Source organism: Meriones unguiculatus, chromosome 2 (assembly GCF_030254825.1).
Source record: "Meriones unguiculatus strain TT.TT164.6M chromosome 2, Bangor_MerUng_6.1, whole genome shotgun sequence".
Taxonomy (NCBI): domain Eukaryota; kingdom Metazoa; phylum Chordata; class Mammalia; order Rodentia; family Muridae; genus Meriones; species Meriones unguiculatus.
In genome coordinates, this window is record NC_083350.1 from 22,578,339 (window position 1) to 22,604,177 (window position 25,839).

Genomic DNA, 25,839 nt, shown 5'->3' on the forward strand with positions numbered 1-25,839 from the left:
AGTAGCGGTCATGGCTTGCTCTTTCAAGGTTTTTGATCTCCCACCTCAGTTTGCATGAACTGAGTTCACATGGAGCATTTCTCTGGAGTTAAGGAAGAATAAAGTAAAATAAAGAACACATCCAGATGTTTCAGCCAGTGAAAAGTATCCCAGACTAGAATGGATTCCTCCACGATTCTTCTGGTCTGTCCATACTTACCACCCAGCTGACTCAGTCCCAGGAGAACCCTGAGCATGTCAGCATTCTGCATCCATCTAGAATCTCTCTCTCTCTCTCTTTCCCTTGTTTTGGTGTTAGTCATGATAAATATAACTAATTTGACAAGTGCCTCAGTATTATCAGAAACGTATTGAACTAAAAATTTTTCTCTCTGTTGTCCATGCTCGTTTAAAATTTCAAATTGGATTGTAGGAAGCGTCTTCTGCCAGACACTCATTGCTAATTTGCTCCTCATACTTCAGTGACTTGTTTTGTCAGCTGTGAATTTTATCAGGTCCATTTGATATGAATATTGGAATTTGATGGTATATTTTACTCCTTGCTGTTTATTGTTCTGTATATGAAATTTAAAAACTGACTGGATTTTTTATATATTCTAAATCCTAAAAATAACACTGATCTATTGATGAAAATAAACACAAAATATATGCTTTGATTTATTTAACTGAAAAAACAGAGACTGGAGCCAGAATGCTCCAGGTCCCACTTGTACCATTTACTAGCTGTGTTCCCTGCACATAAGTTTCCTAGTGTGAAAATGAAGGTAAAACACTAATGCCTTGGACTTCTGTGTGCAGCCAATGCCTCAGTGCTTGTAAAGTGCTCTGAGAAGGTGTAAATCCAGTGTAACTGTTCATTAAGGAAAATAAGCTCTCAGCCAGGCCCTGATAACAATCATCAACACATCCTAACTTAACCTGAATCAGTCTTGTGGACTATGACAGAGTTTCCGTGGAAAAGTAATGGAAAGAATTCTAAGAACATAAAAATAGCCTCTCTGTCAAAGTACATTAAATTACTCCCGGGACCAGCAAGTTAGAAAGATGCTTCACCAACTTGTGTTCCCTTTCCTTCCAAGCAGGGTAGCTCTAAAGCGATCTTCAAAGCTTACTGAGAATGAATAAATAATAATTTGTACCTTACACAAAGACAGTTCCATGAATGCAGGAACTGCTTAAACAAACTCTTTTCCTAAGACTTTTCAAAACATACTTTGAGTGTCTTATCTTTTAGTACTGTACTTTAATTTATCTTTGAGAAGTTCATATAACTAGTTTAATTTTGTAGAGCTATAATTTTACCAAGACCTCTAGTTGTTCAGAAGACAGGTAGATTTTACCTTGGTGGTAATAGCACATGATCAAGAACACATGTTCTTTGTCTGTACTGCACGCTTTGTCACAAAATGAGCAGAAACATACAGAAGCAAATTTTAAAAGTATGTCAACAATTAATAAATGTTGGGGTTTTGTATAATGTAGTTACTAAGGATGCAATTTCACTTCTGGCGAGAAAGGAGTCATATAATTTTGTCGATATACTATTCTAATGATCTGGATAGGGTCCAGGAACTGAAAATGCAAGTTAATTTCCTAATAGGAAGAGAACATAATTTTGTTGACTTACAAGCAGAGTGGGCGGGCACCTTATTCCTTTAACTGTCTTCAGAATCTTGGTCCCTGCTGCCTTACTTTGAATGTTTGAGTACGTGAAACAATTTAATTCTCTAGCCTTTCTAGATGAAATTTATATGTGTAAATGTCCCTACATAGCCAACAGGGTTATGGCTTAAATTATAAATTAAGACAGGTGTCCAATCTAAAAACTGCCAAAGTTGCCAATGGCTTCTGAAATAAAGAAAACAAAATTCAGAATAAGGCTTTCACAGAGGCCAACAGCTTTTTTCTTTTTTTTTTTTTGTAATTACATCACTTTGCAATAAGTGTGTGTGTGTCAAATTAGTCTTAAAAACGAATTATAAAGCTTTCATGGATTATGAAACAATAGACTTTTAGAGTATTCTTGGTATCTCATTTCCTCTGAAATGACAATGCTGTAATTATCTCACATGTTGAGAAAGTAGAAAGAACGTTTTTAGCAGAGAGAGTTAGTCATTCAGCTCAATGCATGAGATGTGCCTTTAGCTTCTGGCAAATTAACTGTAACAAAGAAAAAACCAAACCTGTCCCCACAGTAGGTCATATTGGGTAGGACACAGGCTCAGCGTTTTCCTAGTGTGCTTCAAAGCTGAGTGCGTCCAATATTCAGAAAAGCAAAAAATTATAGTTAGTCTCACTTGCTGTCTAAACCTTCCCTTGTCGCTGCTATAGGACAAGGATTGGTTCTTTAATTCTCATACTGTTAGATTTCAGTGTCATAACTAACAAAGATTTAGCAAGTGACAGACATACTTTTTATTACAAAGTACCAATTTCTTAATAAATAAATTAATTAATTAATTAATAAAGCGAGCCCGTGTCTCATAAGGCTGAGGCCTGATAGGAAAATGCCAAGATTTGAATAAGATTGTTCATTCTCTGTCTATTTACATGAAATGTATGAGTTTTATTTATTAGCTTATTCATAGCTACAAACCATCCTGAGTCTATACTAATTTTCAGTACTGAAATTCACTGTAATGTCAGAAATGCATGTCTTTCATAACTACAGACACTGAGGAAATCCAAACAATCATTAGGACTTACTTCAAAAGTCTATATGCCACAAAATTTGAAAATCGAAATGAAATGGACAATTTTCTTGGTCGATTCCACTTACCAAAGCTGAATCAAGACCAGGTAAATCAATTAAATAGTCCTATATCCCCAAAGGAAATAGAAGCAGTCATCAAAAGTCTACCATACAAAAAAACCTCTGGACCAGATGGTTTCAGCGCAGAATTCTATCAGACCTTCAAAGAAGAGCTAATTCCAGTTCTCTTCAAACTGTTCCACAAAATAGAAAGAGAAGGAACACTACCAAACTCATTCTATGAAGTCACAATCTCCTTGGGACCTAAACCCCACGAAGGCCCAACAAAGAGAATTTCAGGCCAATATCCCTTATGAACATTGATGCAAAAATACTCAACAAAATACTTGCAAATCGAATACAAGAACACAGCAAAGATATCATCCACTATGATCAAGTAGGCTTCATCCCAGGTGGGCAGGGGTGGTTCAATATATGGAAATCCATCAATGTGATCACCATATTAACAAACTGAAAGAAAAATAAACACATGATAATCTCCCCAGATGCTGAAAAAGCATATGACAAAATCCAACATCCATTCATGTTTAAAGTATTGGAGAGATCAGGGATACAAGGCACATATCCAAACATAGTAAAGGCAATATACAGCAAGGCTTATAGCCAACATCAAACTAAATGAAGAGCAACTTAAAGCAATCCCACTGAAATCAGGAACAAGGCAAGGCTGCTCACTCTCTCCATATCTCTTCAACATAGTTTTGGAAGTCCTTGCTAGAGCAATAAGACAGTTGAAGGAGATCGAAGAAGAGTCAAATTATCACTATTTGCAGATGATATCATAGTATACCTGAGTGACCCGAAAAATTCTACCAGGGAACTCCTACAGCTGATAAGCACTTTCAGCAAAGTGGCCGAATACAAAATTAACTCAAAAAAATCAGTAGCCCTCCTGTATACAAAAGACAAAAGGACTGAGGAAGAAATTAGGGAAACAACACCCTTCACAATAGCCACAATTGACATAAAATACCTTGGTGTGACCCCAACCAAACAAGTCAAAGACTTGTATGAAAAAAATGTCAAGTCTCTGAAGAAAGAATTGAAAGAAGATATCAGAAGATGGAAAGATCTCCCATGTTCATTGCTTGGCAGGATTAACATAGTAAAAAGAGCCATCTCACCAAAAGCAATCTACAGATTCAATGCAATTCAATGAGAATTCTTTTTTTTTTTTTTTCAATGCAGTTTATTCAGGAACCTTGAACAATCATCTGACCCTGGGGAAAGGGGAAAGCCAGCCCGCAGCTTAAATAGCCTCTGGGTAGGCAACCCCAGCATGCCACGTGGGCAATGCAGATAGGTCCACATACATGGAAGCAAGCCAGATCCTCAGCCTTAGCCAAATGTGGAGTTGTTTGTGACAGAGAGCACTCACCATCGGGAAGGTAGAAGGCAGAAACCAGCTCCATCTTTAAGGCGCGGCATTACACAGCTCTCTACAGTTCCCCCTTTTTGTTTTAGACGCTTCAGGCAAGAGTAGAGGTCTGATCTCTGATATTAGAAATAAATTGGGACTTTGTACTGATGTTCATTTAGGTGTCATCCACCCAAAGAGCATCAGACCCGTCCAATACCTTTTTCTCAGAGGCGGGACCTGGGGCATCAACCCGCATGCAATCAGACATGCTCTTCTCTAGGTCCAAAGCGGCTGACCCTGAGTGCAGTGCTTAGCCTCGCATCCTGAGCGTAACATTTTAGCTTTTTATGGTAGCCAACCATGCTTGGGGAGACTGTCCTGCTTCAATGGCTGTAAAGGCCTGAATGCTCATGGCTGCATTACGCTGTTGTGAGACTCTAATCTTGCATATACACCACAGGCAAACCAAGGAGACCAACACCAGAAGGCCTGCTAACGCTCCCATGCCTGCCCATTCCTTCAGATGATTCATGGCTGCAGCAATCCATGATGATAATCCTGTGGCTAGTCCTGCGTCCACTCTGGTAGAATTTGACGTGACAATGGCCACTCTCAGCTGCTCCATCGTAGTATCGAACTCTCCAGTCCAATTACCTAAAATATAGCTAGACAATTGTTTAGACAGATTTGCAGCACAGGGAAAATTCTCATGTTGTATGCTAGTGACTCAAAGTCCAGCATACTTTCATTGACAGCCAAGTTGAGCGATTTGCCATAGGGTATCAATTTGCTCCTGCACGAGGTCAATCCTCTGATTGAACACCATCAAGCCTCCTTTTACTTGAGCATTAATTCCTTTTTGTACATCTAAGGCATGAGCTACATTGGCTAAAAGGTTATTCAGGGTCTGAGCAGTCTGCACAGTATGACTCCTGGCTAATGCCGCGGTGGTAGCTCCAACAGCCACCAATGAGATGGCAGTAACAATGGCGGCTGTAATGCCAAGATCCCTTTTCTGTCTGAAGAGAGTCATAGCGTGAGGGGCATCAATGGGCACAGGCACCCAGCGAGGCATGCGAGTAACCAACTAGAAAATTTACTAGCATTCCAGCATTGGGCAAAAAAAGCAAGTATCATTACCACAATTACTTGGCTCTATCTGGCTAATAATGAATAGAAATGGGGGATATAAACAAACAGGTGTGGGCTTATAGGAAATATTATGAGAAGCCTTAACCCCCTCGTTGGAACATCCTGCATCAGTTCTAGAACTAGCAGTGGTGGTGTCCGAGGTCTGAGTAGGTTCAGTAGACCATTGCCCCCAGGGGCGAGACGTGCTCCATGTAAATTGACTAACTCCATGTTTTCCTCCACTTTTGAAAGTCATTTAAGGTTCTTAAATTATTTTTTCCCTTTTTTTTAATTTTTCATCAATTACACTTTATTCATTCTGCATCCCCCCATAAGCCCCTCCCTCCTCCCCTCCCAATCCCACCCTTCCTCCTTTCTCTGCATACATGCTACTCCCCAATTCCACTGATAGGGGAGGTTCTCCTCTCCTTTCTGATCTTAGTCCATCAGTTCACATCAAAAGTGGCTGCATTGTCCTCTACTATGGCCTGGTAAGGCTGCTCCCCCTCAGGAGGAGGTGACTAAAGAGCAGGCCAGTCAGTTCATGTCAGAGGCAGTCCCTCTTCACATTACTATGTAACCCAATTGGACTCTGAACTGCCCTGGGCTACATCTGTGCAGGGGTTCTGGGTTATCTCTATGAATAGTCCTTGGTTGGAGTATGAGTCTCTGGGAAGTTCCCTGTGTTCAAATTTTCTTGTTCTGTTGCTCTCCTTGTGGAGACCCTGTCCTCTCCAGCTCTTACTATTTCCCAGTTCTTACCTAAAATTCCATTCACTCTGCCCAACAGTTGCCCATCAGACTCAGCATCTGCTTTGATAGTCTGTAGGGCAGAGGCTTTCAGAGGCCCTCTGTGGTAGGTTCCTAGGTTGTTTCCTGTTTTCTTCTTCTTCTGATGTCCATCCTCTTTGCCTTTCCGGATGGGGATTGGACATTTTAGTTAGGGTCCTCTCTCTTGCTTAGTTTCTTTAGATGCACAGGTTTTAGTGGGTTTGTCCTATGTTGTATGTCTATATGAGTGAGTATATACCATGTGTGTCTTTTTGCTTCTGGGACCAATGAGAATTCTTTACGGAAAGAAAAATTCTCAACTTCATATGGAATAAGAAGAAACCCAGAATTGCTAAAACAATCCTCTATGATAAAAGATCTTCTGGAGGTATCTCCATCCCTGATCTTAAGCTGTACTATAGAGCAACAGTAATAAAAACTGCATGTTACTGGCATAGAAACAGAATGGTGGATCAATGGAATGGAACAGAGGAGCCAGAAATAAACCCACACACTTATGGACACCTGATTTTTGACAAAGATGCCAAAACCATACAATGGAAAAAAGATAGCATCTTCAACAAATGGTGCTGGTCTAACTGGATGTCTATATGTAGAAAAATGCAAATAGATCCATACTTATCACCCTGTACAAAACTAAAGCCCAAGTGGATCAAAGACCTCAACATAAAACCCAACACATTAAATCGGTTAGAAGAAAAGTGGGGAAGATCCTTGAACTCATTGGTACAGGACACAACTTCCTGAAGAGAACACCAACAGCACAGGCTCCAAGAGCAACAATCAATAAATGGGACCTCATGAAACTGAAAAGCTTCTGTAAAGCAAAAGACACCGTCATCAAAACAAAACACTGCCTACAGATTGGGAAAGAATCTTCACCAACCCTCTATCTGACAGAAGGCTAATATCCAGTATATATAAAGAACTAAAGAAGTTGAAAAGCAACAAATCAAGTAATCCAATTAAAAAAATGGGGAACAGAGCTAAACAGAGAATTCTCGATAGAGGATTATCTAATGTCAGAGAAACACTTAAAGAAATGTTCAACCTCATTAGCCATCAGGGAAATGCAAATCAAAACCCTGAGATTTCACCTTACACCCATCAGAATGGCCAAGATCAAAAACTCAAGTGACAACACATGCTGGAGAGGATGTGGAGAAAGGGGAACCCTCCTCCACTGCTGGTGGGAATGTAAACTTGTACAACCACTCTGGAAATCAATCTGACGCTTTCTCAGACAACTAGGAATAATGCTTCCTCAAGATCCAGCTATATTGCTCCTAGGCATATATCCAAAAGAGGCTCAAGTACACAATAAGGACATTTGCTCAGCCATGTTCATAGCAGCTTCATTTGTTATATCCAGAAGCTGGAAACAACCCAGATGCCCCTCATCTGAAGAATGGATACAGAAATTGTGGTACATCCACACAATGGAATATTACTCAGTAATAAAACCCAAGAAAATCATGAAATTTGCAGGTAAATGGTGGGAACTGGAAAAGATCATCCTGAGTGAGCTATCCCAGAAACAGAAAGACACACATGGCACATACTCACTCATATGGACATATAATATAGGATAAACCTACTAAAATTTGTACATCTAAAGAAACTAATCAATCAGGAGAACTCTGGCTAAAGTACTCAATCCCCATCCCAAAAGGTAAAGAGGATGGACATCAGAAGAAGAAGAAAACAGGAAACAAATTAGGAGCCTTCCACGGAAGGCCTCTGAAAAGCTCTGCCCTGCAGACTATCAAAGCAGATGCTGAGACTTCTGGCCAACTGTTGGGCAGAGTGCATGGAATCTTATGTAAGAAGTCAGAAATAGTAAGATCTGGAGAGGAGAGGCGCTCCACAAGGAGAGCAACAGAACTGAAAAATCTGAGAAAAGTGGTCTCTGCTGAGACTCATACTCCAACCAAGTACCATGCATGGAGATAACCTAAACCCCTGCACAGATGTAGCCCATGGCAGTTCAGTGTCCAAGTGGGTTCCATAGTAATGGGAACAGGGACCGTCTCTGACATGAACTGATTGGCCTGCTCTTTGATCACCTCCCCCTGAGGGGGAGCCTTACCAGGCTACAGAAGATGACAATACAGCCACTCCTGTGAGATCTGATAGACTAGGATCAGAAGGAAGGAGAGGAAAACCTCCCCTATCAGTGGACTTGGGGAGGGGCATTTGTTGAGAAGGCGAGGGGAAGTTGGGATTGGGAGGGGAGGAGGGAGGGGTTTATGGGAGGGATACAAAGTGAATAAAATATAATTAATAAAAATGAAAATAAAAAAGAAAATAAAATAAAAAATGAAAATAAAAAAACATTACTATGTGTCAATCAAAATTAAAATATTTGGCTAGAAAAAGTTATTAAATATATTGCCTTAATCAAAATGAGAGCATATATGTTTAGCCTATAAAATTATAAAGCTCACCTATTCCTAAGTCTAAATAGATAAATTATTCTTTAGGAGAAACAAATATTTACATGAAAATAAAATTTATCAAATCATTCTTTAATCTAGGATCAATTTAAATTGGTACCTACTTAGTTTTTTGTTGTTGTTGTTGTTGTTTTGTTTTTTTTGTTTCAAAACTGTGGCTAATGCCCTGAGTGTCCCAGAGAAAACCATGCTCGGTTGGGCTAACAGCTAGGGATTTGTAGACTGGCAGTCTATGAGTATTTGTGGATTCAGGTCTAATCCTGTCTCAAACGACTTGGAACTACCTGAGCACCTGAGTGACTTGCGTGAACCAAAAAGTATTAAAACTTGTGATGGAAAATGAAAATCCTTATATTTTGAATTTTCACCTTTTTGTTCTCACGACTCTATCTTCAGTGTCCCTGAAACCTTAAGACTTATTTGGAATACGCTCCAGTTGTCATGAAAATATGAGATGCTTCCAAAACAAATTGTGATAGATTTCTTTGCGACAATGCATAAGATCCAGTATAAGCTGCCGCATTACCCAGTTACACAATGCGACTAAGTGAAGTGGATATGCTGGCTTGCTACTTTCCAAAATCCGCAAGTGCACTAATAAATCTTTTTTTTTTTCGCTTTTCCAATTATTTGTAATTAGAAAGACAAATGAATACATGTCAATAGCAGCGGTATTATCTCATTGCCTAATGTGGCGTATTAGCAACCACACCAAGCTTGCTATTGTTGCCAAAAATTCCACTAGTGTTGCCAATGACATTTTCCATTAAGACATCTAGTCGAGCATAAATTATATTAGAGCACCGCACTCCTTTCACAGTTTGCTATGATTAACAGCGAATCCTCTCTAATTGCAAATGATTTAGAGCCTATTAAGTGGCTTCTTTTCGTGATTCCCCAGAACCTCCATTGTTTTTAACTATTTCTGGCGCCTTGTCTTGCACTTTTGAGGTGATGTGGCAGACGAGTAATCTAGTTCTCAAGTCACACTGTTTATTAAAATATAATAAACGATGTACAATAAACTATAACAACAGAGCACAGGGAAGTAGACACCGCCGTTTTCATCTCCGGGTCGTTCTGGAACATAACCTGCCATTTTTATTCAAAATTGTAAACCGGTAGCGCTAACTAGTGTAAAAATCTGGGCTGGGGAGAGGACTCAGCCTGTAAAGGAAATTCCTTGAAGTCTAATCATCATCGTAGCCTGATCCCCTAGATCAGAAGACTCCCCTAGAGTTAATTGTCCTGCGACCCCCACATGCCCACTATGGCAGGCGTGAGCACACAATACATTAAACAAAACTTAAAAAATATTATTCAGGAGATCTAAGAAGTAATCTCCGCTGGGGTCCACAACTCGGCATTTCGATTGGTTGCGGCTTTCTGTAATGGTCATTTGCTTCCCTCCTTTGAAGGCCTGCATGGTGCCTTCGGGTACTGGAAAGCTAGTCCTCAGATAGGAGGTTTTCAGGTAGTTACAGCTCAGAGATCTCTGGGCTCCCAACCGAAGGCTCAGGGATGATTGCAGAAGAGGGAGCAGAATGAGGATCAAGGAGTTTACTGTGAGATTGTGTCTCTGAGGAATGTCAGGAACTACACCCACAAAGTCTCACCAACAAGAATGCTGAAACAGGAGCTGAACAAAGGTAACAACGATAGATGTGTGGCTGAGGGCGATCCCAGGAGGCCTCAACCCCATACAAAGAACTACAGGCAACTACGGAAGGCTGAGCATGGGAGAAATAATTTTCTGACAGGAACTGAACACAAACTGGTTATCCAATACCAAATGGTCAGCCCTGAAAATATATGCATACAATTAACATTTTCAGACTGTCAGACTGTCAAGTGATACTGGTATTTAGGAACACACACACACACACACCATCACCACCACCACCACCACAACAACAACAACAATTAATAAAATAAGAGGCCATGAATGTGAAAAAAACATGGAAATGTTATATGGGAATGTTTGTAGATAATTGTATAATCTCAAAACATAAAAAAAAAAGTTAAAGAAATCTCAAATGTTGTTTTCAGGCTAGTGTAATGGAGAACATTTTTCTCCTAAAGCATTGCCTAATGAGATGCTATCTGGAAGTTGGAAAATGGTGCATAGAGAAGGAATGATTGAGGAAGAAAGGAGGATGCGGGCATGTCCGTATTGATCTGATGAATGCATAGAGAGACTCATAGGAAAAGCAATAAAGAGCCTCATGTAACAAGCTCCACTTCATTCACACCAGAAACACTTGCAGAAAGCGGGTAGGCGACAATCAGAAAAGACAGGCTGACTGTCATGGAGTCAGCTGAATAAAATATGCTCAATCTGCCACTGGGGTGGGGGGAGAGAGAGAGAGACAGAGACAGAAACAGAGATTGCTGCAAACAGATACAGGTCTGTTTTCAACTAGTTGAACTAGTTCGTTCAACTAGAATTTTACTAGTGTGACTTTATCTTATGGTCCTTTTACTTAAAAATCCTTAGGCTTTGAATTTTTATCCCATTCCTTACATTTATGAAGTTTTGTTTTCAAGCTTTGTCATTATCAGGAAACTTTGTTTTCTTCTTTCATCTTTTCTCTTGCTCCATCCACCCCCACACAGACAGCATTTTTCCCCACCTCTCTTGTCCTTATTTCTCTCATTTTCTTGTTCTTCCCTCTCCCTGACTCCCTTTGTCTCATTCCCTTTCTGTATCTACATTTGCCCTAAATAATTGTAACTTTGCAGTATATCTGCATTAGTCTTTCTATTTTCAGCATTATTTCCATTGGTGATACAGTAGTGGATGTTAACACACCGTGTGTGTTGATGTTATTACTGTCAGAGCAGTTCATTTTCTCTTCTCTGAATCATACTAGAAATTGAATCCTCAAGGGTAAGGGTCAATTCCCATTCAGAAAGGCAAAGAGGATGGACATTGGAGGAGGGAGAAAACAGGGAACAGGACAGGAGCCTACTACAGAGGGCCTCTGAAAGGCTGTACTCTGCAGGGTATCAAGGCAGATGTTGAGACTCATAGCCAAACTTTGGGCAGAGTGCAGGGAATCTTATGAAAGAAGTGGGAGATAGTAAGACCTGGAGAGGACAGGAGCTCCAAAGGACAGCAACAGATCCAAAAATTCTAGGCACAGGGGTCTTTTCTGAGCCTGACACTCCAGCCAAGGACCACTCATGGAGATGGCCTGGAACCCCTGCACACAGGTAGCCCATGGCAGTTCAGTGTCCAAGTGGGTTCCTTAGTAATGGGGACAGGGACTGTCTCTGACAGGAACTGATTGTCCTGCTCTTTGAACACCTCCCCCTGAGGGGGAACAACCTTACCAGGCCACAGAGGAAGACAATGCAGTCACTCCTGATGAGACCTGATAGACTAGGATCAGAAGGAAGGGGAGGAGGACCTCCCCTATCAGTGGACTGGAAGAGGGGAACAGGTGGGGAAGAGAGAGTGAAGGTGAGATTGGGAGCAGAGGAGAGAGGGAGGTACAGGGGGGATACAAAGTGAAAAAAAAACTGTAATTAATAAAAATTTAAAAAGAAAAAAATAATAAATATATAAATATATATAATATGTAATATAAAATAAATATATATAAATATAAAAATATAATAAAGAAACCAAATAATCTCATTAGATGCAGAAAAATCCTTTGAAAAAAATCCAATATCATTTTATTACATAAGGCCTATAGAATCTAGTGATAAATGAGATATATCTCGTTGTAATGAAGGCAATATATCACAAGGCCAAAGGCAAGATCTTGTGATATGGAGAAAATCCACAAACTCACAAAATTCTTTCACTATAGTTGGCATAATACAAGGATGGCCTCTCCAGGTTTTACTATTTCCCACTTCTTTCATAAGATTCCATGCACTCTGCCCAACCATTGGCCATAAGTCTCAGCATCTGCTTTAATAGTCTCCAGGGCAGAGCCTTTCAGAGGTCCTCTGTGGCAGGCTCCTAACTTGTTTCCTGTTTTCTTCTTCTTCTGATGTCCATCCTCTTTGCCTTTCAGGATGGGGATTGAGCATTATAGCCAAAGGCCTCCCTCTTGATTAGTTTCTTTAGGTGTACAGATTGTAGTAGGTTTATCCTATATTATATGTCTATATGAGTGAGTATATACCATGTGTGTCTTTCTGCTTATGGGATAGCTCATTCAGGAGAGGACAGGAGCTCTACAAGAAGAGCAACAGAACCAAAAATTCTGAACACAGGGGTCTTTGCTGAGACTCATATTCCAACCAAGGACCATGCATGGAGATAACTTAGAACCCCTGCACAGATGTAGCCCATGGCAGTTCAGTGTCCAAGTGGGTTCCATAGTAATGGGAAGAGGGACTGCTTCTGACATGAACTGATTGGCCTGCTCTTTGATCACCTCCCCCAGAGGGGGGGAGCAGCCCTACCAGGCCTGGTAAGAGAAAGACAATGCAGCCGTTCCTGATGAGACCTAACAGACCGGGATCAGAAGGAAGAAAAAGAAACCCTCCCCTACCAGTGGACTTGGGGAGGGGAGTGTGTGGAGAAGGGGGAGGAAGGGAGGGGTTCAGAGGGGAGGGAGGGAACTAGAGGGGGGGATACAAAGTAAATAAAGTATAATTTTAAAAAAGATAGAGAAAAAAATAATTAATTTAAAAAAGATTTAGCATAGAAATGCATAAAAAAAGAAAAAATAAACTTTCCTATAAAAGTTTAAAAAAAAGAAGTTTTGTTTCTAAAAAAAAAAGAACAGATGCTTCTAGCTTAAATTTCAACAATAAAAATAATTATAAAGTCTAAACTGAAATTGTGGGGAATTCATCTCTACTTTCAGGAGAAGGTATTTATAAGAAAATATATAATCATTCAAGTTAGACGCCAACTGTTATGATTAAAAATGAGTAAGAGTAAACAGATTTATAGTTGGAAAAGAAATGCACTTTACTATTTGAGAACTCTTGATTCTGCACTTATTTTTACTGCACTTTGGTGGATTGCTGATTACAAAGAAATAGCCATAGTATGTCATGATTAAATCTCCACGAGGTCATTTTCATTCTTCTTTGTAGTTCTGTTACACTGAGTATGCTGTTAAACTGAGATAATTAACTATAAACCTTCCAAAAGATCTATTATAGAACAAAACTTGAAGCCACTCACTGTTGTGTTGTGTGACAGTGAGGCCAGACACATCATCAGGAGAGTTAATAAAGTACAGAGTGAATCATTCAAGTAACAGAGACATAGCCTTGTTCTGAATAGAAACTGACAGTATAACTGTGGGCTATTATGTCAGCAATGAGTGGAGGTCGAGGCCAGACCCACAGAGAGACCAAAAACAGGGATATTTGCTTGACCAGAGGATATCAGAGCTAGTGATAGGAAAAGAAAAATCAAGAAAGATGGGGGCTAGGATTTTGCCATTAAAGATGGCTTAGTGACAGCTCTAGGATAGTTATCAATAGGGTCATCTGTTACTTTAAATGGACAAGAGACTGCTGGATCTCAGGACCTTCCATATGTTTCTTATTGGTAATCTGGGGTTTATCTACATAGAAAATAGCAAGAATTTGTAGAAGGAATCTCTTGTGTCTGTATGGAAGCATCACTTGTCAATATAAAGCTAATGGTCTATGGCTTAGGCAGAAAATAGATGATGGGACATCCAGCAAGTAAAAAGAATTCTGAGATAGAGCCAAGGGTGGGAGGTTCACCTGGCAAGATGTGAGGAGGACAGATGCATGGTACCTGAGCACAGGTAACAAGCTCAGTGGCAAAATGTAGATTAGTATAAATAAGTTATTTTATGTTATGAGATAGTGAAAGAAGAACCTAGCTATATTGTCAAGGTTTTCGTAAAATTATTTTGAGTCTCATGAGTTGTTATTCTGGGAGCTTGGGGCCGGAAGGAAAAACCAAAACCATAAGAATCCTCTGAATGGCTGGTGTCCTCAACATATAGTATCTTGTTTGTCCATCCAGAACCTAGCTATCCCCAAGGACTATAGCTAACTAACCAGGGTGTTCAACATTCGTCTCCTTTCAGATACTCTCACACCTAACAGGTCCTTATTTGCTACCATATTCAAGTTCTAGTACTGACAATATTTTCTCTGATTGGTGAGACATTGAATAATTAGCAAACAGATCTCTTTGTTTTCTTTAATATATAGATATATATTATATATCTGCATATTAATATATAGATATCAGAGTTGGGTAGTGGTGGCAAGCAGCTTTAATCTCAGCACTCAGGAAGCAGAGGTAGGTGGATCTGTATGAGTTTGAGGCCAGCCTGGTCTATAGTTCTAGGACAGCTAAGGTTACATGAAGAAACTCTGTCTCAAACACACACACACACACACACACACACACACACACACATGTATATATGTGAAACATTTACTAATTTGAGAATGGAAGTGGGGGTTCTATGGTGTGCATACAGAGGTCAGAAGACAGTTTTCAGGAGTCAGTTCTCTTCTTCCACCACGCAGGTCAAGTTTGACAGTGAGTGCTTTTACTCACTGAGCCATCTCACCAGTCCTGCCAGCTTTCTTTTCTATGGGTTTCCTGTACTTGTGATTAGCGTCTTTGATGGTAATGAGTACTGACAAAACTACATAATTTTCAATTCACTGGATTGTTCTAAACTTGAGTCCTCCTGAGTCTTCTTTCAGTCTTGGACTTCAGTTTCCCACTGTATGGTCCAGAGATAAATGAGATTTAATCTCTCACTTAAGAGAGAGCGTAGACATGTTGGTTGGGTGTAAACTCTGGATTTGCACTGCCTGGATTCGGATACCACACTCATCATTTATTCTGAATGTAAAAACCATCTTGATTTTATCCCTACTCTATCATTAGAAACCTTTAAAAATTCATTGCTTCAAAGCATGTTAAGCTTGACACATTCAGGGCACATGAGCTAGGATTCCTGTTCCATAAAAGGTTCTGCTTTCTAGACCTACAGGGTGTGCCTACACCTTTTAGATGGGGTTCTGATCTTGTTCATCTTCCCTGCTCACATCACTCCTATTATATGGCATCCTCAGGTGACATTTTATTCTGCTATGGCCTAATGTGGAGGTCAAGCGTGATCCTTAGTATAAACTGCCAACTTGACAGCATCTAGAATCACTTGGGAGATGGATCTTTGGGTGTGCATATGAGGAATTATACCAGTTGCTTAATTGATGTGGCAAAAAAAAAAAAATTAATTGTGTGTAAGACCATCCCCTCGGCAGGGCATTCTGGACTGGGGTGGTGAAGAGGGTGAGCTGAATGGTAGCACGCATTCATTGCTCTCCACTGATTGTGAGCACAATGTAACCAGCTACTTCAAGCTCCTGCTGCCTTAACTTCCCTGCTGTCTTGGGCTGTGCCCTGCACTCTGAGCTCAAATGAACCTTCTCTCCTTTCAGATGCTTTTGTCAGAGTATTTTATCAGAGCAATAAGAAACAAAAGCAAGTCAACAACCAGCCAGAAGTGCAACTCATTTCTCTTTGTGCCAGAGAGGTGCTCATTCAGTTCCTCAGCAGTGGTGAAAGGCGGGGTGGGTAAGTTGAACAGCACATGTTTTACAGAAGGAAACAGGACAACCCACGTTTCACATCCCTCAGGCTGGCTCTTTGTCTGTGTCATCCATATTTCTTCTTTATGTGCAGACTGTGCAATGCTGTTATCTTTCCAGATAGAGAGGAACATTTGTCTGATGAACAAAACAGGAGATCAGAGAAGGAAGCAAGCTTGGAAATGTCATAAAGAAACTAATTTCTTTCTGAAGTATAAACATCGGAAACTGATTTTGTTTCAGATCTTCAGCTGCTGTTCTGTTGTTTCATTCAGGAAACAATGCATGAGAGAACTGGCTACCTTTGAGTGATCTGAAGATAGAATTTTCACTTTTGAGGGTCAGGCAGGAACACTTTGCTACCCAGCAAATATGTTCACTTGATATTGCCAGTAAGCGGCCATATTTTTATTCCTCTATTTTTCATTCCATAATGTTATTCTACTTCAAGTGTCTATTCTCTGTTACAGAAGGTAGAGATACCACCCAGTTATCTTGAGGGTGCACCCTTCATGGAATAATGGTACAAGCTGAAACATGTCCCCTCAGAATTCACCTGCAATTTGAATCTTCTGTACTTTAGCAGCTGTATTTGCAGGCAGGGTCTATAAGGAGGAATTAAGATAAAAGAAGACCTTCATAACAATGAGCTCTCAAGTATCTGTTCCCTGTTCCTATGAGGAGAAGAAACAATATACAGAGTCTGTGAACTAACCTGTAGACAAGAAAGACCTCTGCGAATCAGGACAGGAGCCTCAGAAGAAAACACCCAGTCTCCATTACAGTAAGAAAACACAACCCCATTGTTTAAGACCCCTCAGTCAGTGGTATGTTGTCATGGCAGCCCAAAATATGAAACACAGCCCCCATCCCACCAGAGTCAATTGGCCAGCCGAGCTCTATTTCAGTTCATACCTGAATTGTTGATCCTTGATGGGTTGGCCGGATAGTGCTTACAAATTTAGATAACTTACAGTAAGACGTAAATTTCCACATCTGCTAAACCAAAAGCTCCTCTGGAGCAAACCTCCAGCACTCCATGATCTTAAAGAAGCAGGTGAAAACCATGCTATACTGAACTTTCTGAAATGGCTACAATCTGTGGAATGTTTGTTAATCTAAGCAGAGTGTGATGAAGAGTCTGTTAGTATTCTTCTCACTTCTGATTTTATATCTCCTCCATGCTTCCAAATGGGCCCAGAGAACTATTCAGCGAGTCAGGAGCCCTAGCACTGTGGCATGGGTTTGTTTCCTCAGGCTTGCTGTGGCTAAGTGCCATAAATGGAACAATTTTAGATAACAGAAGCTTGCTGTTTGACATCCAGTGTCAGCTGAGCCATGCTCCCTGGGGGAAGCAGGAAGAATCTAGTCCATGTTTAAAAAAAACAAACAAAACAAAACAAAACAAAAACCCTCCTCTGTTAGTCTGTGTTATGGTTTAAATAGAAATGACCTCCATAGGCTCATAGATTTAGATGCTTGGCCATTAGTTAATGGTGCTACTTGACAGGGATTAGGAGGTGTGGCCTTGTTGGAGTAGAGTGGCCTTGTTGGAAAAAATTTGTCACTGGGGGTGATCATTCAGGTTTCAAATGCTCAAGCCAAGCCTAGTCTCTCTCTGTCTCTGTCTCTCTCTGTCCCTCATTTCCTCCATCCTTCCCTCACTTCTGCTTGCCAATCCAGATATAGACCTCTCAGATACTTCTCCAGCACCATATCTAAGTGTGTGTCACCATGCTTCCTATCATGACAATGATGGACTAAACCTCTGAAACCGTAATCCATCCCCAGCTGAATGTTTTCCTTTATAAAAGTTCACTCTTCACAGCAATACAATATTAGCTAAGACAGTCTGTAAGGATGACTGAATATCTTCTAATTTTAAAATGACCTTTCCTTGGAGTAACGTCTGCGTTTATCAACAGATGTCAAAGCTGTTAGGAAAGACATCCACTACCAAGCACACACTATTCCTCATTGCACACACCAAAGAGCTGCTGATAGTTTCCATTTTCAAAAGATTCTGTTCAAACTAAGTTATGTTTTGCCTCTTGAATGCCATTGCCTGATCAGCTGATTGCTCAGTTCTCAGTCTCCCTCTGTTCTGTTGTCCATTTCCATCTACTCTCTAGGCCATTCTCACAGGCAGTCCCTGTATTGGTAGTGTATTGGTTATCTTTCTCATTGTTTGACCAGAAGCACCTAACAAAAGTTACCTAAAGAAGAAAACCATGAAGAAATTACACAAATCAACGAGAGAAAAAGAAAGCTCACAGTATGTAATAAAAAAAAGAACTGACCAGGATTTCAGCAACTATTCAATGTCACTGATAATCAGAGAAATATAAATTAAAATCAGAGATTACATTTTTGTGCTACGTAACTTTAGCAAAATATTTAGCCAAGTCAGTTCCAACAATCACCTGCATTAGAAACAGGAAGTAGTATAAATCGGTTTAACAACAAAAGAGAAAATATCCTAGGAAAATTGGTCAGACACATAGTCTTCCTACACTGGCCACTTCACAGCTAGATGTTTCCAGAACTTCTAGAAGTACGTGAGATCATGCTGGCGCCATTCGTCTAAATCCGAAGCAATCCAAATGCCTATAAGTGTGCAGTCATGAAACTCTAAGAACTGTGAAATAACCTTCCAAGGGTGTTCTACTCCTTTTGGTATATTCTTACAAAATGTCTTGGTTTCTTTCTCCACAGCTATGAGAAAATACCCTGGGAAAACAACTTAAAGAGAGACAGGGTTTATTCTGACTCACAGTCCAAGTTACGACCTCATGATGGAAAAGCCGCAGCAGCAGGATCTTGAAGCAGCTGGTCCCATTACGACTGCAGCCAAGAAGCCAGGAGCAATGGACGCGCGCTGTTGCTCAGCTCCCTCTCACCATTTACATAGCCCAGATCCCTGGCCTGGGAGTGGTAACGCCTCACAGTTAAAGCGGATCTTCTCAGGTCAATCAGGTAATCAAGATACCCCCCACCTGCAGATGTCCACAGACTCATCTATGAGGATTCCAGATTCTCTCAAGCTGACAACGCTGAAAACACCATACTTCAAACATGCTTTTTTTTTTTCAATGAAAATTATGGGGTAGTTGTAGTTAGGAGTTGGGAGTCCCTAGTGTATGCAGTCGCCATTCTATCAATTACTTAACTTGTGTGCATATTTTTTTATATAAATGGCATTTACATAAAATTTTATATATTTTATATTGTTGCGAGCCACGTGACCGTCTCGCCAGCAAGAACACACACGGACAACAGGATCCTTCTGCAGCAGGCTTTATTACAGTCAAGTGATGAAAGGAGGAGAGACCTAGCCCCGAAGTGGTGCTGTTTATATAAGCCCTGGTCGCACCTAAGTGACGTGAAGTGACGTGTCTTACCCTGATTGGCTGCTCACTCATCACCCCGTCTGACGGCCGGGCTCGGGCAGTGGCTTGGCGCGCTTTCGCAACTCGCACATGCGCTCTAGAGGTTCTTTACAGTTCTGAGGGCGGATGTCAGCGCCATTAGATGGCTTCTGAATCTCAGCTCTCCACATTATATAAATGGCATTTCTCAGTGTTTGCTTTCACGCCAACATTCACAGCCTAGGCCTGTTCTAGTGCCCTTTACATGTGTACACACTCTCTCCCCCTACCTCCCCACAGCTTGGCCATGTTATGGTATGGTTTTCTTCTGTCCACAAAGCCACGAGAAACAACTTTCACTTTCTACCTGTTACACCTTTGTCTTAGAATGCCTCTTCTTCTCCTTTGCTCACTGCTGGAGCTAAATGACATTATCTTTTAATAATTTCTGACTCCCAACAGATGGTGAGTCATTTCCCCTCCTGACAATGCAGTCTGCTTAGCTGCCTCTTCCTGTTTTCTTCAAATCACGTAAAACTTACTCACAGTGCTCCTGACCTGTCTCTTCTAGAGTTAGGAACTCTTTAACTTTCTTGTTTCTATTCTGGCAAATGATATGTGTTCATCAAATGATTGACTCTTTTAAAACAGTAAAGAAAGAAGGGTCTTCCCATGTGGCTCGAGCTGGCTAGCACTCACGATCGTCCTGTCTCAGCCCCTGCAGTACTAAGAACCCCAACAGCTGTGTCACCGTGTCCAGCTTCAAATTATTTAATCTTTATGAAAAATATGGAAATGCAAAATTTACTGTAACATTTAAAGCACATTATGAAGCTCTTTGTTGCACAATGACACAAAATCATCCTTAATTGCTGTGAAAAAATTGAGAAACGCATAAAGCAGCATGCTTAGGATACTAAAAGGCTGATCACATGAAAAATCAAATGTCAGAGACTAGAATTCTTTGCCCCCCCCAAAAAATGAGTAATTTAAAAGGTAAATGATAATATTCTTACTCAGAAGACAGACATTTCGAAAAGGTCAGAGATCTGGTACATTCCAGGTACAATTATCTTTTACAATGATAGCTCCAAAATATTTTTAATAAAGACTCTGCTTTTTTGAGTACTGGAGACAGCAAAATTAAAAACATGCAAAGAAAAAATATATTTCAGAGGAGCATACCAGGCACCATCTAGTGCCTTGCAGTACCTCAATCCCATCTGGAATAGAGAGGATAATTTTCCCGACACCAAAAAGCCAGTGGTTGCCGCAGGCATTCTAAGAGAGATTCCACATATGTGCAGTAACATGGCTGGTGCCTAGCTCATCGTCAACAGTCCTTCAATTTCATCATGCAGAAAACTGAAAAACTTCACTACGATACAGAAATCGAAAATTGCAATGGTCTTCCACATTCTTCTCATAATTAAACTATGCCATAACTTCAACTATCATACATATTTAATCTCAAAAAGTGTACCACAAAACTAGCAGTGGCAGGGACGCTGAAGAAGGATCCCTTATCCCTGCCGGTGGGATGAAAGTCAGTGGCCCCACTGTGGGCATCGGTAGAAACTTCCATCAGAAAAGTAAAAACAGAAGCACCACATGATTCAAGCATCCCGCTTGAGGTATCAGTTGGAGGCAGCCCTAGTCTGCATCACTTCACAATATCCAAGACATGGTGCTAGCCTAGAGCCAACAGGTCAATGGGGAAAACATGTATATGTAGATACACACTCTCTTTCTCTCACACACACAATGGAGTTGTACATGGCTGACAGAAATAACTAAGTTTTATAATCTTCAGGGAAATGGATAAACTAGAGTCCATCAGAGAGTAATGGAGGCAAACATAAGCAAAGTATATGATATACTTGTATAACTTATCAAAACAGCTGTTGATTTGCATGGTAATCTAAAAACTAAAAACAAGAAATTAAGAATAAAAAGCTACTCATTGTAAGTAACTTAAAAGCAAATTTAGAGCTTGAAGATTTGCTATAGAGGAGAATTTTCATTTTAATGTGCATTTATTGTAGTAATTAAAATGTGGAAACATCCCGATTGCTTCTGTTAGAGCTGAATTTTAACACATTCTTTTCATAGGAAACTATTAATGATATGTTTGTCTCAAAGCAATACTTTTTTGAATTAATATAATTTTAACCAAAGATAACCCATGAGTTATAAAACAGCACAGACTCCTGAATGTCTGTTCCCCCTTCCTTTCGTCAATAGATTCTTCCATGTGGCCCATATCCTTGTGTGCTGAACAGTACTGAGAAGAGAAGCCATAAATAAGGTCCATTGTTCTACACTGACTTTCTTGACATATTTTCCAGTTGTGTATTTATATCATGGTGGACATTTGCTATTAATCAAAATCCAGGCACAAGCTGTGGCTCATATCATGAGCTATGCATCTGTGGGATCCCGCAGTGTAGCAAGAGCCTCATAAAATGAACCTTTGCCACTGCTCTTTAGGATTTAAGTCCATGGGCCCTCAAACTGCATCTGCACTCCTACCATTTTTATAGCCTCCCTGTGGAAGCCAGCAGTAGCCAGAGGGAACCAGCTTTATTTTAGTTTTTAGCAGAAGACTCGAAAAACAGGTTCCCCCAAAACTCAGACCACAGCTAGAAAGCTGACTAGGAATGAGTTTTAAATATTTTTCGTTGTCCTGTCAAACAGCTGTTAGGGAATGTACCCAGGAATATTTTCTCCTTTTCTTTCTATTGTTTGTCTGCTTGCTTATTTCAATATTGCCATCTGGGGATCATTGGCAGTAAATCAGTTTGAGCCACCAATCTGAGCTACAGGATTAGTTTGGAACATTTGTTCTAGAATGTCCATAACAATGGCGGCCATGAGTAATGGATGTAACTGGTCGTGTCCTCAAAGCCTCCTCAAGGTGCACTAGAGGGATTCTCTGAGATGCGACATAGAAGCCAATGTGCCTCAGTGCTGCACAGCGGTACAGTGACACTAGCGAAATGGGAGATGAGTTCCCTCATGGATCATTGAGTGCTGGCATTCTAAAACCTGTTTGGGGGTTACAAACAGCATCCTGAGCTCTGTGTGCTGCAGACACATTAAAAGAATGTCCTAGGGCCTGAGCAAACCAGACAAAATGAACCTTTCCCTGGTGCTGTACAACTTTCATTTGCCTGAAAAACTGTGTCCGTGCACATTAAGACAAAAAGTACTGAAATGTGGAATCTGCAAAAAAAAAAAACCTAACATATCATGACTTGTTTGTAAATAATTTGTGTTAGATTCACTGATTTCTTTTTTGGTAGCCATTTGTTTTTCTTTTTTAATTTTTATTTTTATTAATTACAGTTTATTCACTTTGTATCCCAGCTGTAGCTCCTTCCCCCATCCCCTCCCTCTCCCTTCTCCTATGCTCCTCCCTCAGTCCAATGATAGAGGAGGTCCTCCTCCCCTTCCATCTGACCCTAGTCTATCAGGTCTCATCAGGACTGGCTGCATTGTCTTCCTCTGTGGACTGGTAAGGCTCTCTCCCATCAGGGGTAGGTGATCAAAGAGCCAGCCCATGAGTTCATGTCAGACACAGCCCCTGTTCCATTACTGGGGAACCCTCTTGGACAGTAAGCTGCCATGGGCCACATCTGTGTAGAGGTTCTAGGTTATGTCCATGCATGGTCCTTGGTTGGAGTATCCATCTCACAAAAGATCCCTGTGCCCAGATTTTTTGGCTCTGTTGGTCCCATTGTGGAACTTCTGTCCCCTCCAGGTCTTCCTATCTCCCTCTTCTTTCATAAGATTCCCTGCACTCTGCCCAAAGTTTGCTATGAGTCTCAGCATCTGCTGGGTAGAGTCTTCAGAGGCATTCTCTGATAGGCTCCTGCTCTGTTCCCTGTTCTCTCCCTCTTCCTATGTCCATCCCGTTTGCCTTTCTGAATGAAGATTGAGCATCATACCCAGGGTCATCCTTCTTGATTAGCTTCCTTAGGTGTACAGATTTTAGTATGATTATCCTATATTATATGTCTAATATCCACTTATAAGTGAGTATATACCATGTGTGTTTTTCTGCTTCTGGGATACCTCACTCAGGATGATCTTTTCTAGATCCCACCATTTGCCTGCAAATTTCATGATTTCCTTGTTTTTAATTGCTGAGTAATATTCCATTGTGTAAATGGACCATAAGTTTTGTATCCATTCCTCAACTGAGGGACATCTGGGTTGTTTCCAGGTTCTGGCTATTACACATAAAGCTGCTACAAACATGGTTGAGCAAATGTCCTTGTTGTGTACCTGAGCATCTTTTGGTTATATGCCTAGGAGTGGTATAGCTGGACCTTGAGGAAGCACTACTCCTAATTGTCTGAAAAAGCACCAAATTGATTTCCAAAGTGGTTGTACAAGTTTACATTCCCACCAGCAATGGAGGAGGGTTCCCCTTTCTCCACATCCTCTCCAGCATGTGTTGTCACTTGAGTTTTTTATTTTAGCCATTCTGATGGGTGTAAGGTGAAATCTCAGGGTTGTTTTGATTTGCATTTCCCTGATGACTAAGGATGTTGAGCATTTACTTAAGAGTTTCTCTGCCATTCAATGTTCCTCTATTGAGAATTCTCTGTTTAGTTCTGTACCCCATTTTTAATTGGATTACTTGATTTGTTGCTGTTTAACTGGGTGACAGCTGGGATACAAAGGGAATAAACTGTAATTAATATATAAAATATAACAATTTAATTAAAAAAAACCAAAGTATCACTATTTGCAGATGCTATGATAGTATTCATGAGTGACCCCAAAAAATTCTACCAGGGAACTTCTACAGCTGATAAACACCTTCAGTCATGTGGCTGAATACAAAATTAACTCAAAAAAATCAGTATCCCTTCCTATAAACAAAAGACAAATGGGCTGAGAAAAAAATTACGGAAACAACATCCTTCACAATAGCCATAAAGGACATAAAGTACCTTGGTTTAACTCTAACCAAGCAAGTCAAAGACTTGTATGAAAAACAAACAAACAAACAAACAAAAAACGTTCAGTCTCTGAAGAAAGAAATAGAAGAAGATATCAGATGATGGAAATATCTCCCATGCTCATGGCTTGGCAGGATTAACATAGTAAAAATGGCCATTTTACCAAAAGCAATCTATGCAATTCAATGCAATTCCTGTCAAATTACCAACACAATTCTTTACAAACCTGGAAAGAAAATTTCTCAACTTCACTGATTTCTTCTTATGAAAAATTTGTCTTGGTTGGAGGGCAGAAGAGAATCAGTCTGGTTATGTTTATCCTGCATTACTGTTGTTTCCTCAAGTCAAAAAATATGGACAGTTAATATTTTTAACCTTTATTATTAGTGTGGTGTGTGTGAGGGAGAGAGAGATGGGGGCAGAGACAGAGAGATCAAGTGTTTGCCATGTTGTGCTTGTGGAGGTCAGAGGTCAACCTTCAGCAGCTGGTTCTCTCTTTCCACCAAATGGTTCCCAAGGATTAATTAAAGTCGCCAGGCCTGGCAGCAAATGCATTAACCTGAGAAGCCATCTTACCGGCTGTGCTGGCACTTATAGTAACATCAGTGTTTAATTGAGTCAACCCCATTGTATTTAGGCTATTTCAGATATGCTTTATACCTGCTGACATGTAAAGCACTAACATGATTTTTACATGATCAGGTAATAATGAAAAATTATTCTAACATGGTGCCAACTTCATATGAAAAATTTAGGGTGGTGTTTTCCCCTTCTCTTTCTGTCATAGAATGACCTATAGCACAAATTATTAAGTAAAATACATGTTTTAATAGCTTTATTTCAGAAATCTGTTTTTATTTTTCTGGGTATGTACATAAACACCAACTATTCAAATACATTTTCATATTATCTATAAGTCTTGGTTTCCTTTCTAAAAGATGGATAAGTGATATTTTTTCTACCTTTCCCACTAAGTACAAATAGAAATTTCGAACATATGCATAACAAACAAAAGAAATACTAAGGGTCAGTGAGATTTTTTATCAAGTAAAGGGGCTTACAGCCATACCTGACACACTAAATTTAATATCCAGAAGCCACATGGTGGGAAAAAAAAAATTCTCCTCTGAGCTCTCCATGTATGGACACACTCAGAAAACACAAAAGCAAATGTACAAGAAATTTTTGTTTAAAAGACTAGAAGATAAGAAGTTGCAGGCTAGCTAGAAAAACTGTAGTTCGAGGCTAAACGTATGATGGATTTTCTGGGGCTTCTTTTTGCCTCATATATTCCATATTTGGATCTGGAAAAGCTAGCAACCCAGAAATACCTTTGGGCAGAGTCAGGAAACAAATGCCACCGATAGTCCTCTCTGAGCAGCCAGAGAACCAGAAAAGGGACATCTACTGAAAA